Consider the following 12,240-nt stretch of genomic DNA (forward strand, 5'->3'; position numbering starts at 1 on the left):
TGAAGCAGAAAACATTAGCAGGAAACAAATTAAAGTTCATTTATCCCAACATATTTGAATTTTACCTCAAGAGTTAATGGACTCAAGAAAGTTCTAATAAGGTGAATGATGACGTCTGATTTACATTACAGGCAGGGAGTAAATTTAGAGAAAGTGGTGCCTGAGTTCAGGAGATCCAGTATGAAGTCTTAACGAAATTTACTTAGTGTCAGTTCACAATGGGGCTTAACTATATTACAGCAATAATGACAGAAGTATTTGGACAGAGAACTGGAAGGCAAAATCAACATGAAATGAACAAATATGGGTATGGAGTAGGGTCCAGAATGGACCCTCACGACCTGGAAAGCTGGAGAAATGTGGTGATAAATGATACAATAGGAACACTTAAGAAAACGTAGGCTTGGAGGACCAAGAAAGATAAGTTTTATTTCAAACTTGTTAAATGAGAATGCCTGTAACACATCTAGAGATATCCAAAACAGGAAGGAGCTATTTTATTTTATTTTGAGATATAAGCTTAAAAGCAATCAACATAATCAAATCTGTGATATTATAGTGGGAGAATGTGTAAAGTAAGAGAACAGATCCCCTAAAAGAGCATGAACATTTTTATAAGGAAAGAGATAACCATAGAGATGTTTGAGAGTTTTAATGGTTTGGGGATTGTAGCTTTACAGTAGCCTAGAAAAGACTGTGTCAGGAAGAGGGAAGTAATTCAAACTATTAATTGCTGCTGGGTAACCAAGAAAAATGAGATTTAATGCAGTATATCCACCCTAAAGGAGTGAATTTACAAAGTAGGTATAATAATTATCAGGGAGTACTTAAATGTAAACCAGACAGAAATAGGTTGAGGGTAAGAAGGAACTGGTAAAATGAGGGTGCTGTGTAGAGAAAGAGGCATTCTTTCTCAGACAAGATAGTGGAACTGAAAAATCAACTTATGTAAAAAGTGGATGCACTTCTAGACAAGGACTCCCGTCCTTTGGAAGCATCAATTCTCTTTGGATCTCCTGCTTTTCTGTGTGTATTAAAAGCTGAGACGTTGACTGCCCTATGTCCTGAAATTTACTCAAGGGTATTTGTATAGAATATAGCCTTGAATAAGAAAGCATGCCTCTCTCCATAGAAAATGGCAGACTGCTTCATGGGTCAGGCATTTGGCCTGGTATTTAAGACCGCAGTTGGAATGCCCCCCATCTTTTATCAGTTCCAGTTCCAGTCGCAATTTCACATTCCTGCTCTTGCAGACCATGAGAGGTAACAGTAACAGGTCAAGGAGTGGTTGGGTTCCTGGCACGAATGTGGAAGACATGGATTGCATTCCTACCTTCTAGATTTAGTGCTGGCCCAGTCCTGGCGGTTGCTAGCATTTGGGAAGTGAATCAGCAGTTGGGAGTTGCTCTCTCCTTCCCTCCCTCATTCTGCCTCTCAAATAAATGAATCCTTTCTAAAAAGATATTTAGGTTCTCTAAACTCAAATTTTCTCCCCAAAACTTAACATACTGCATGAACATGTGTCCAATGACCCCCTTCACATTTGTGGAAATTCAGATTCTGGCATCTGGTACAATAAAAATGTCTAAACTCTGGCAACAGCTCTTGCCGTGAGTTACAAAGTCCTGACTACAGAGTCTCATGCCTTCTTATTGCACTTATGAAATTATATTTTTAACTTGCTAGCTTACAAGGCAAACAATTTTAGATTATTGACAGTTTTTGACAGTGTTAACACTAGCCCCATTCCCTGGCCCTGCTCAGAACTTAGATTTTCTATTTTTTCACAATGGGTTTGGTGACAGAACACAGGTAGCATGAAAACCACTGCCAAATTGGGAAAGGAAAAGATTCACATCAATATTGTCGTCATTGGACATGTAGATTTGGATAAGTCCACCACTACTGGCCATCTGATCTACAAATGTGGTGTCAATGACAAAAGAATCATTGAAAAATTTGAGGAGGCTGCTGAGATAGGAAAGGATTCCTTCAAGTATGCCTGGGTCTTCAATAAATTGAAAGCTGAGCGTAAGCTTGGTATAACCATCAACAACTCTCTGGGGAAATTTGAGACCAGCAAGTATTATGTGAATATCACCGATGTCCCAGGACACAGAAGCTTTATCAAAAACATGCTTGCAGGCACATCTCAGGCTGAGTGTGCCATTCTGATTGTTGCTGCTGATGTTGGGGAATTTGAAACTCCATGAACAAGCAGATAGACAAGCTTGCCCTTCTGGCCTACACACTGAGTGTGAAGCAACTAATTGTTGGTGTTAACAAAATGGATTCCACTGAGCCACCCTAGAGCCAGAAGAGATACAGGGAAATCATTAAGAAAGTCAGCACCAACATTAAGAAAATTGGCTGCAACCCAACACAGTAGCATTTGGGCCAATTTCTGATTGGAATGGTGACAACATGCTGGAGCCAAGTGCTAATACGCCATGGTTCAAGGGTTGGAAAGTCACCCACTAAGATAGCAATGCCAGTGGAACCACACTGCTTGAAGCCCTGAATTGCATCTTCCCACTAACTAAACCAACTGACAAGCCTTTGCATTTGCCCCTACAGGATGTCTACAAAATTGGTGGTGGTGGTGCTGTCCCTATGGGCCGAGTGGAGACTGGTATTCTCAAATCAACTGACATCAAGTCCACTGAAATGCACCATGAAGCTTTGAGTGAAGCTCTCCCTGGGAACAATGTGGACATCAATGTCAAGAACATGTCTGTCAAAGATGTTTGTTGTGGTAGCATTGCTGGTGACAGCAAAAATAACCCACCAATGGAAGCAGCTGGCTTCACTGCTCAGGGGACCACCCTGAGCCATCTAAGGTCAAATCAGTGCTGGGTATGCCCCTGTACTGAATTGGCACACAGCTCACATTGCTTGCAAGTTTGCTGAGCTGAAGGAAAAGATTAATCATTGTTCTGGAAAGAAGCTGGAAGATGGCCCTCAATTCTTAAAATCTGGTGATGCTGCCATTGTTGATGTGGTTCCTGGCAAGCCCATGTGTGTTTATAGCTTCTCTGACTGGCCTCCTCTGGGTCTTTTCACTGTCCATGATATGAGACAGACAGTTGCAGTGGGTGTGAACAAAGCAGTGGACAAGAAGGCTGCTGGAGCTGGGAAGGTCACCAAGTCTGCCTAGAAAGCTCAGAAGGCTAAATGAATATTATCCCTAATACCTGCCACCCCAATCTTAGTGGTGGAAGAACAGTCTCAGAACCGTTTGTCCTGACTGGCCATTTAAGTTTAATAGTAAAAGACTGGCTAATGATAACGATGCAGCATAAACCCTTCAGAAGGAAAGGACAATGTTTTGTGGGCTATGTGTGTGTGTGTGTGTGTGTGTGTATGTGGTAGTTTTAAGTTATTAGTTTTTTTTTTAACTTTCATTTAATGAATATAAATTTCCAAAGTACAGCTTATGGATTACAATGGCTTCCCCCCCATAACTTCCCTCCCACCCGCAAACCTCCCCTTTCCCACTTCCTCTCCCTTTCCATTCACATCAAGATTCATTTTTGATTCTCTTTATATACAGATCAGTTTAGCATATATTAAGTAAAGATTTCAACAGTTTGCACCCACACAGAAACACAGAGTGAAAAATAATGTTTGAGTACTAGTTATAGCCTTAAATCACAATGTACAGCACATTAAGGACCGAGATCCTACATGAGGAGTAAGTGCACAGTGACTCCTGTTGTTGACTTAACAATTTGACACTCTTGTTTATGGTGTCAGTAATCTCCCTAGGCTCTTGTATGAGTTGCCAAGGCTATGGAAGCCTTTTGAGTTCACCGACTCTGATCATATTTAGACAAGGTCATAGTCAAAGTGGAAGTTCTCTCCTCCCTTCAGAGAAAGGTACCTCCTTCCTTGATGACCTGTCTTTCCACTGGGATCTCACTCATGGATATCTTTCATTTAGGTCATTTTTTTTTTTTTTTTTGCCAGAGTGTCTTGGCTTTCCATGCCTGAAATACTCTCATGGGCGTTTCAGCCGGATCCGCATGCCTTAAGGGCTGATTCTGAGGCCAGAGTGCTGTTTAGGACATCTGCCATTCTATGGGTCTGCTGTGTATCTCGCTTTCCATGTTGGATCGTTCTCTCCCTTTTTTATTCTATCGGTTAGTATTTGCAGACACTAGTCTTGTTAAGTTATTAGTTTTTAAAATCAGTACTTTTTAATGGAAACAACTTAACCAACAATCTGTCACAGATTTTTGAGACCCCTTAAAACAAACTTTAATTAGGAAAAAAAAAAAAGAAATTTGATTTTCCCAAAGTAACACCACCTAAAATGCGAGAGTAAAACTGTTACTGTAAAGAGAAAGGGCTTACTATTTTATGTAGTAGTCTCTCAAATATATACCGTCAATTCTAATGTAAGCTATAGACTAGTAGCATAAATTAGAAAAATGAGACTGCATCCTGTACACTACTGACAAGCTTACAGGATAATATTTCTTAGTTCTGCATTTGCGCACATCACCTGGAGTGCATATTTCCTGGTTATGTGCACTCTGTATACATATACACAGTGAGAACTGCAGTGCTGACATTTTTATACTAGTTTACCTGCATAACACAGGCATATGTTCTGACAAAAACTCTACAGGTGAATAATTTCTTAATGATAAAGGCAGTTTGGAAATGCATTATTATTCTTAAAAGAATGGATTCTAATCAAAACATGCTTATTCTTTTCTAAAAGCTGAAATATAATAAACTCCTTTTGATGGATCCAATAAAATTCAGTTATGCCTTGAGTAAAACACTGACTTGTATGAATTAAGGATGATGTGAATTAAAATCATTTATCCGACAGGATCTTCATTGGTTGAAGTTACCTAATGTCTTGTCTGGATAAATTAGAATCTTCTCAATACATTTTAACAGACTGAGTTACATTAAATAAGTACAGACTGTATCTGGCTCAAAATCAAAGCTCAAAACAAAGAGCTCATGTTGACCTGTACTTTATTAAGTGTTCAAAAAAATGCAATTGAAAACACAACAAAGCAAAAGGAAACTCAATAGAATATAATGACTATATTAATTAATTATAATGAAATCATAGCAAGAAAAGAAAATATTCAAGAGAAAAATATCAAGAAGGATGTGATATTTCCATTTAGTGCCTATTGAGATTGTTATACATATTGTTCTCTCTCAAAGAGGACTTATATCAGGATTGACAAGTGGAGATGAGTAATTATTTAAATACTTTGGATTAAGAGTAGGAGGAAACACTTTTTAAATCATAATAAGTACCTAGAGAACCTGGGCATAATGATTACCAGAATGAATATTTTCTGAATTACAAATAAATTAGAAAAAAAGTATTGTCTAAAGTACAATGTAAACATCTTCATCTAGTGGGAAGTCACAGCTAAAAAGCAGATAAAGCTAGGAAATATAAGGATTTCAACTTACATTACAAACACTCTTCTTGGGATGTAGTAGCTAAATGCTACAAATTTCTACTCAATAAAGAATCTGAGCAGACCCTTTAGGAGATGAGAATACCACAATCCGGCCTTTGACTAATGACTGCCTAAACAGAAAACAACAGTTAACACACAATGCCACTACTAGAATGATTACTAATCTTAACATTGTATAATTTCCATTTGTTTTCATAAATATACCGTTATGCCAGTACTTAGAAATTTTCTTACATATTAAACTTCAAAATGATATCTTCCAAATAAACATATCAGTATAAGAAATATATAGTGATGATATTTAAGGCAGGCAACAAATTGAAAGCTTGATTCCAAAGGTAAGACAAGTTGTCAAAAGAGTAATAGCTATACTGGAATCTCTTTTAGAATATCATTGGCTTCAACCCACTGGATGCAGAGAAAAGGGCACTGTAAGGATGACATTGATAGAAGCTTCCATCCCATTTCACCCATGACAATCTCAAGTGGTTCAATTACCTAGCATGTGTGTGCCAAAAAGTTAAAGTCTTTACCTTGTTGTATTGAAGAGAAAAGCAAAGTGTCCAACCCTTGCATCTGCTGAAAGTGTAGTCTGCAGAATCAAAGAAAAAGTGTTAGGCTCATTAAATTCATTCTCTGAGTAGCTGAGCATTCCAATTTGTTTCTGCCCACCTTGCCTGTCTGTTTCATCATCTTTTCATCAGAAAGTCATGTTCTGAATCATGGGCAACTTAGATATAGCTTACTATTATCTATTGAAAGTTCAGAAACAAAAAAGAGAAAAGTTTCCAGGTTTCTGTCTGTTTTTGTGGTATAGGGTATAGGTACATGAGTTTGGGTGATAAACACATGGGCAAGGAGAGCAAACAAAATCTTTTTTAAGTATGCAGAGAAGTTGATGGGAAAGTTGTTAAAATACATGGTGGAAAAACATAATTTTAATCCTGGAGAATGAATCATTTAGCCAATTCCCAACATATCTTTCTCCAAACATGGTTGCATTCACTTCCATATTTTTAAATCTGTAGAAAAAAAACCCTCCATTAATTGTTTGTTTTCTTTTTTTCTTTTTTTTAACTTTTATTTAATGAATATAAATTTCCAAAGTACAGCTTATGGATTACAATGGCTTCCCCCCATAAAGTCCCTCCAACCCGCAACCCTCCCCTTTCCCACTCCCTCTCCCCTTCCATTCACATCAAGATTCATTTTTGGTTCTCTTTATATACAGAAGATCAGTTTAACATACATTAAGTAAAGATTTCAACAGTTTGCTCCCACACAGAAACATAAAGTGAAAAATACTGTTTGAGTACTAGTTATAGCATTAAATCTCAATATACAGCACACTAAGGACAAAGATCCTACATGAGGAGTAAGTGCACAGTGACTCCTGTTGTTGACTTAACAAATTGACACTCTTGTTTATGGCCTCAGTAATCACCCTAGGCTCTTGTCATGAGCTGCCAAGGCTGTGAAAGCCCCCTGAGTTCACCAACTCTGATCATATTTAGACAAGGCTATGGTCAAAGTGGAAGTTCTCTCCTCCCTTCAGAGAAAGGTACCTCCTTCCTTGATGACCCATTCTTTCCACTGGGATCTCACTCGCGGAGATCTTTCATTTAGGTCATCTTCTTCCCCCCCCCCCCCAGAGTGTCTTGGCTTTCCATGCCTGAAATACTCTCATGGGCATTTCAGCCGGATCCGCATGCCTTAAGGGCTGATTCTGAGGCCAGAGTGCTGTTTAGGACATCTGCCATTCTATGGGTCTACTGTGTATCTCGCTTCCCATGTTGGATCCTTCTCTCCCTTTTTGATTCTATCAGCTAGTATTTGCAGACACTATTCTTTTTTATGTGATCCCTTTGGTTCTTAGTCCTATCATTATGATCAATTGTGAACAGAAATTGATCACTGGGACTAGTGAGATGGCATTGGTACATGCCACCTTGATGGGATTGAATTGGAATCCCCTGGTATGTTTCTAACTCTACTGTTTGAGGTAAGTCAGCTTGAGCATGTCCCGAATTGCACATCTCTTCCCTCTCTTATTCCCACTCTTATATTTAACAGTGATCACTTTTCAGTTAAATTTCAGCACTTACGAATAATTGTGAACTGTAATCCATTAATTGTTACATTACAATGTTTCACAGCTGTTTTCTCAAATTAAAACTCTTTTCTACTACTTTGTATGAATACTCTCTTGTTCTCACTTCTTTAAAACCAGAGAAAGAATTATTCAGGATAACCTTTAAGATATATCTATGAAATTTATAGTCTATCTAAGTTGTCTTCAACCCACAGAGAGAATGGTATAAATGAAAATAACTTGGAATTAAAAGTAGGAAAAGCTGAATGTAAGTCACAGATCCAACAGCTACAAAAATAAACCTGGGAAGTCACAGCCTAATTGAAATTTTGTATCCTAGGATGTCATATAAGCCTATTAAAATACCTATTAGTTACTACAAAGAGATGTGATTTCAAATGAGGAACAACTAACAAAGCTTGTATAGTCTCCTAACATTTGAGATTGTTCAGCATAGAAACGAGCACTATTCTGGCAAAATTGCATTTTTTATCTGTATAATTGCATTACAAATTTTTTCCTTTCAATGTTGTTTTTTAAAATATCTAGAGAAGATAATTTAAAGCAGCTGGCTAATTAAAGGTGTAGACTCAATGCTCCTCTGTCCCAATAATGATTATATAATAGATACTCAATAAACAGAAATCATTGCTAATAGTAGCATTAGATTTAACATCAATGCTACTATTCAACTATGCTTTGCTTTATTTATAGGAGAAAGAATTGGAACAAAAGATTTATTGAGTACCTTGTGTATTACACCCATAACATTTGATAGCAAATATTAGGCTCATCACAACACAAAGAATTAGATATTAATTTCCTAATTTTGTAGGTGAAGAAATTGAGAATTGGGTATGAGTCATAACTTGCCAAAGGCTCTCAACTCAAACCAAGTTTTGTTGAATCCAAAAGTTGCTTTAGTCTATTGCATTCCAGAAGTTCAAAGTTAAGCCTCACATTCTTAGAAAATCCTTGCTAGAGTTAAATAAATAAATAAATAAATGACCTGAATGCAGTCCCTCTTCTGCAAATTCTTCAACCATTCATATGGGCTTTAAAAATTTCTAACTACTCTCTCAGATTCATAAAATAGACTGAAGGATGAGAGAAAATGTTAATGTTATTTATTGAATAGAGCTTTAATGTTTTGATTTCTCTAATAAGCATGAAGAATTATGGTGATGCATATAATTAAAATTTCTTTTGTTAAATAATTCCATTACTGTATTAGATTGCTTCCATTAGAGAAAACTACATTTTCTTATACATTTGGCACATGTGAACTCTGTGTTTCACAACACCCTCCCTCTTGATATTGTACTACTAATTATATTCTGAAAATGTTTCTCCCTCTAAATAGCTGACAATTATTTTAAGAATTCAATAGAGGAAATTGCCCTTGGAGTGAAGCATCTTGTGATCCTGTTGCTTTTTCAAATTAGCAAAAATATTGAGATTGAAATGCCTTTTCAAAGTTTTGAAGATTATATCAGGACTACTTTTGACAAAAATAAAGAGTTGGTTTCAGTAAATTTTTTCACATTTTATTTATTTGGTTTATATTATTTGAAAGGCAGGGAGGGGATATTTCTCACACCCTCTAGTTTACTCTCCAAACACCTGCAACAGTCAAGGCAGTGCCAAGTCAAAGCCAGACTCCAGCAAGTCAGTCTGGCTCTCACACGTGGATGGAAGGGATCCAACTACTTGAGCCATCTCCTACTGCCTCCTAGGATACACAGTATCAGGAAGCCAGAATTAGAGGCAAAGAAAACACTTGAACCTAGACACTTCACTATGGGATGTAGGCATCAAAACCAGCTTAACCACTCTGCCAAATGCCATTTCTTCATTCCAATAATTCTAATTTCTCTACTACCACTGCTTATATTTATTTGCTTTTATAAACATATCTATGATTAATCTACCGAGGTTTTCCTTATTTCTTATGAATCCCTCACCATCATAGATAGTTTTCAACATTTTAAAAAATTAGTATAATTCTTCCTATATTTTATACTATATTTAAAATCACAAGCTTTCTTTTCATATTTATTTTGGCTAGGCATTCACCTTTGGCATTTCTGGATGAAATGCATACTCTTAGACTATTCAAATATAATCTTACTGCAAAAATAGCAATAGAAAAACACATTTATAGAACATAATATGGTAGTAAATTCAAAGAAATTCTTACAAGGTCAAACTAAAAAATATAATTACTTGTTTTAATACTGAGTCCATATGACAACTTGTAAGGAAGAAAAGATAATTTGCCATTTCTAGCATAACCTTGTCCCAATGCTATGGGCTCCTGAACAATAAGGAAGCATGCCATTCACTTCATCCTAGCTTAAACTCAAAACCATTCTAGGCTTTCCTGATGAAACCACTTCATCAACATGCACTGTTTCTTTTCTTTTTTTTTTTTTTAATTTATTTGACAGGTAGAGTTACAGTGATAGAGAGAGACAGAAAGAAAGGTATTCCTTCCAATGGTTCACTCCCCAAATGGCTGCAAAAGTCGGAGCTGCGCAGATATGAAGCCAGGAGCCAGGAGCCTCCTCCTGGTCTCCCATGTGGGTGCAGGGGCCCAAGCACTTGGGCCATCACCACTGCTATCCCAGGGCATAGCAGAGAACTGGACTGGAAGAGGAGCAACCAGGACTAGAACCAGGTGCCCATAAGGGATGCCGGCACTGCGGGCAGAGGATTAACCTAGTGCGCCATGGCACTGGCCCCATGCACTTTTTCTTATGAGTTGACCTTGTTTAATTTCATTTTCTGTTATAAACTTCCTTGATCTGAGGCAATCATTCCTCTCCTTTTGTGTTTAGCTGGATCCCCTAAGAGACAGAAGTAAGCCCAGATTCAGATTACTTCAGTCCACCAGTAGATACCTGAATATTCTCCATTTACTCAAAGACTGTGGAATTGCTGATGCACCTAACTATGTGCATAATAATAGGGAGTACTCATGTTCAGTGTTCCTGTGCACAGGAAATATGAGGTAATCTATTACTACCTCTGGTCGAAAACCATCTTCAAAAAACACAGATAAATAAGAATGAACCTACACATTTTCATGAATAAACATAGGTATTCTCACTCATAAACTCAATCAAGTCTCTTAGGAGACATCCAAAGAGGGAGGCAGAAAAGACATATTAAAAGGGGGAAATTAGGTAATCAACCAAGATGAAATTTTCCAGATTTATGCCAGGAGAAGTTGGCATACTTGCAAGGAATTCACCTTTTAAATCCCTATAACTCCTCACAGAGTTTCACAATACTCTAATGACAACTGCCAAGTTATTTTGTATTATAATTATTTACTTATTTGTCTTAATCTTATTATCTGAATACCTAACCAAGGTAAGCAAAAATCAGATCCTGAAAGTAGTTAAATTTCTATTAATTAATTTTATCAATGACTAGAACACAAAGCAAAATGAAGCAGAAATCTAACTATTTAGTGAGAGTGGACACAAAAATAAATCTACCTCTGAAAGGTGATAGCAAGACTGAGAAGGCAGAAGAGGTAGACCCAGAAAGTAGAACAAGACACATTTTCCTAAGATTCTAGTACCTTGGAAAAGAAGCCTTTTATACTATACCACTGATGTTCCCATAGGCAGACAAGCATTTCTTATGATTCTTGGCACAGTTTACATATGTTGTAGACTGCAAACTTTTAAATGCCAAGAATGCGATATGCCTGACTCATCTTTCAAAGACAACTCAAATTTCACCTCCTTTGTGAAGGCTACTCTGACAGAACCTCACATCAGAATTAATTTCTTGCTCCTTACTATTCCCATAATATTTTGTTTATGGAACTAGAATGGCCCTATCATCTCTATTTTATGGCTAATTATTTATTTTCTGCCTCCTCCAATATTGTTCCTTGAAGGATGAATACCTTATTCACATTTGTATCTACTGGGCCTTGCAAGAGTGACATAAGGTAGGAATTTAATGGATGGTTGTTAGATTGGCTTGAGTTCCCTATCACAGACAAGAGTGTGGAAAAGAATAATTAGATTAGAAGAGAAGTAAGTAGATACATTAAAATAAACTAAACAGAATTAAATGCATAAAGTTTTAGTCCTGGGTTCTGAGACTATTAATATATAATTAAAAAAATAGAGGTCATCAAAACAGTTGCACGTAAGTCATAGACTGTAAAGAGAGATCCAGCAGGCTGTTGAAAGTTCAGTACTGTATCTCGGGAAGAAAGCCAATATGGAAAATATAAGGTTGAGATTCATCCACTTAGAAGTAGTCATTTAACCTGCAGGGACAAACTGGATTACTAAAGAAAAAAATAACAAGTCACATGTTAAGGACAAAACTTTAAAGGATTCCTACACACATGGGGTAAGAGGCAGAAAATTATTTCCAGTAAGGTAAAGGGAGAATTTGAACAATGGTGGGAACAAAAACAATGCCAAATCATGGAAACTTAGAAAGGAATTTTAAGAAACTATAAAGTCAAAAGTGACATTATATAAAGTAATGGATTGGGAACTCTGATGTTATCAGAGAACAAGGTGAATTTGTGATGCTGAGTTGATAAAAGATAAACAGAAGTGTAAACTGTCAACTGATATGGAAACTATCAGGCCAGAGCAAAAGAAAATTATCTTGTAATATGATATGAATAGTATCAAGAATATACCG

General features: G+C 36.9%; 1 long non-coding RNA gene and 1 pseudogene across 1 annotated transcript in view; one reads left to right on the plus strand and one right to left on the minus strand.

Moving 5' to 3' along the window:
- The first annotated feature begins 1,756 nt into the window (after window positions 1-1,756).
- LOC100358875 (elongation factor 1-alpha 1 pseudogene) lies at window positions 1,757-3,178 on the plus strand (annotated as a pseudogene).
- Window positions 3,179-5,989: 2,811 nt separating this feature from the next.
- Window positions 5,990-12,240, minus strand: part of LOC127492023 (uncharacterized) — a 146,298-nt gene continuing 140,047 nt past the window's right edge. The window contains exon 3 of the long non-coding RNA XR_011378648.1: window positions 5,990-6,054. This is a non-coding gene — a long non-coding RNA (uncharacterized lncRNA). The remainder of the gene's footprint in view (window positions 6,055-12,240) is intronic.

The sequence above is a fragment of the Oryctolagus cuniculus genome, chromosome 9 (genome assembly GCF_964237555.1).
Source record: "Oryctolagus cuniculus chromosome 9, mOryCun1.1, whole genome shotgun sequence".
NCBI classification, from domain to species: Eukaryota; Metazoa; Chordata; class Mammalia; order Lagomorpha; family Leporidae; genus Oryctolagus; species Oryctolagus cuniculus.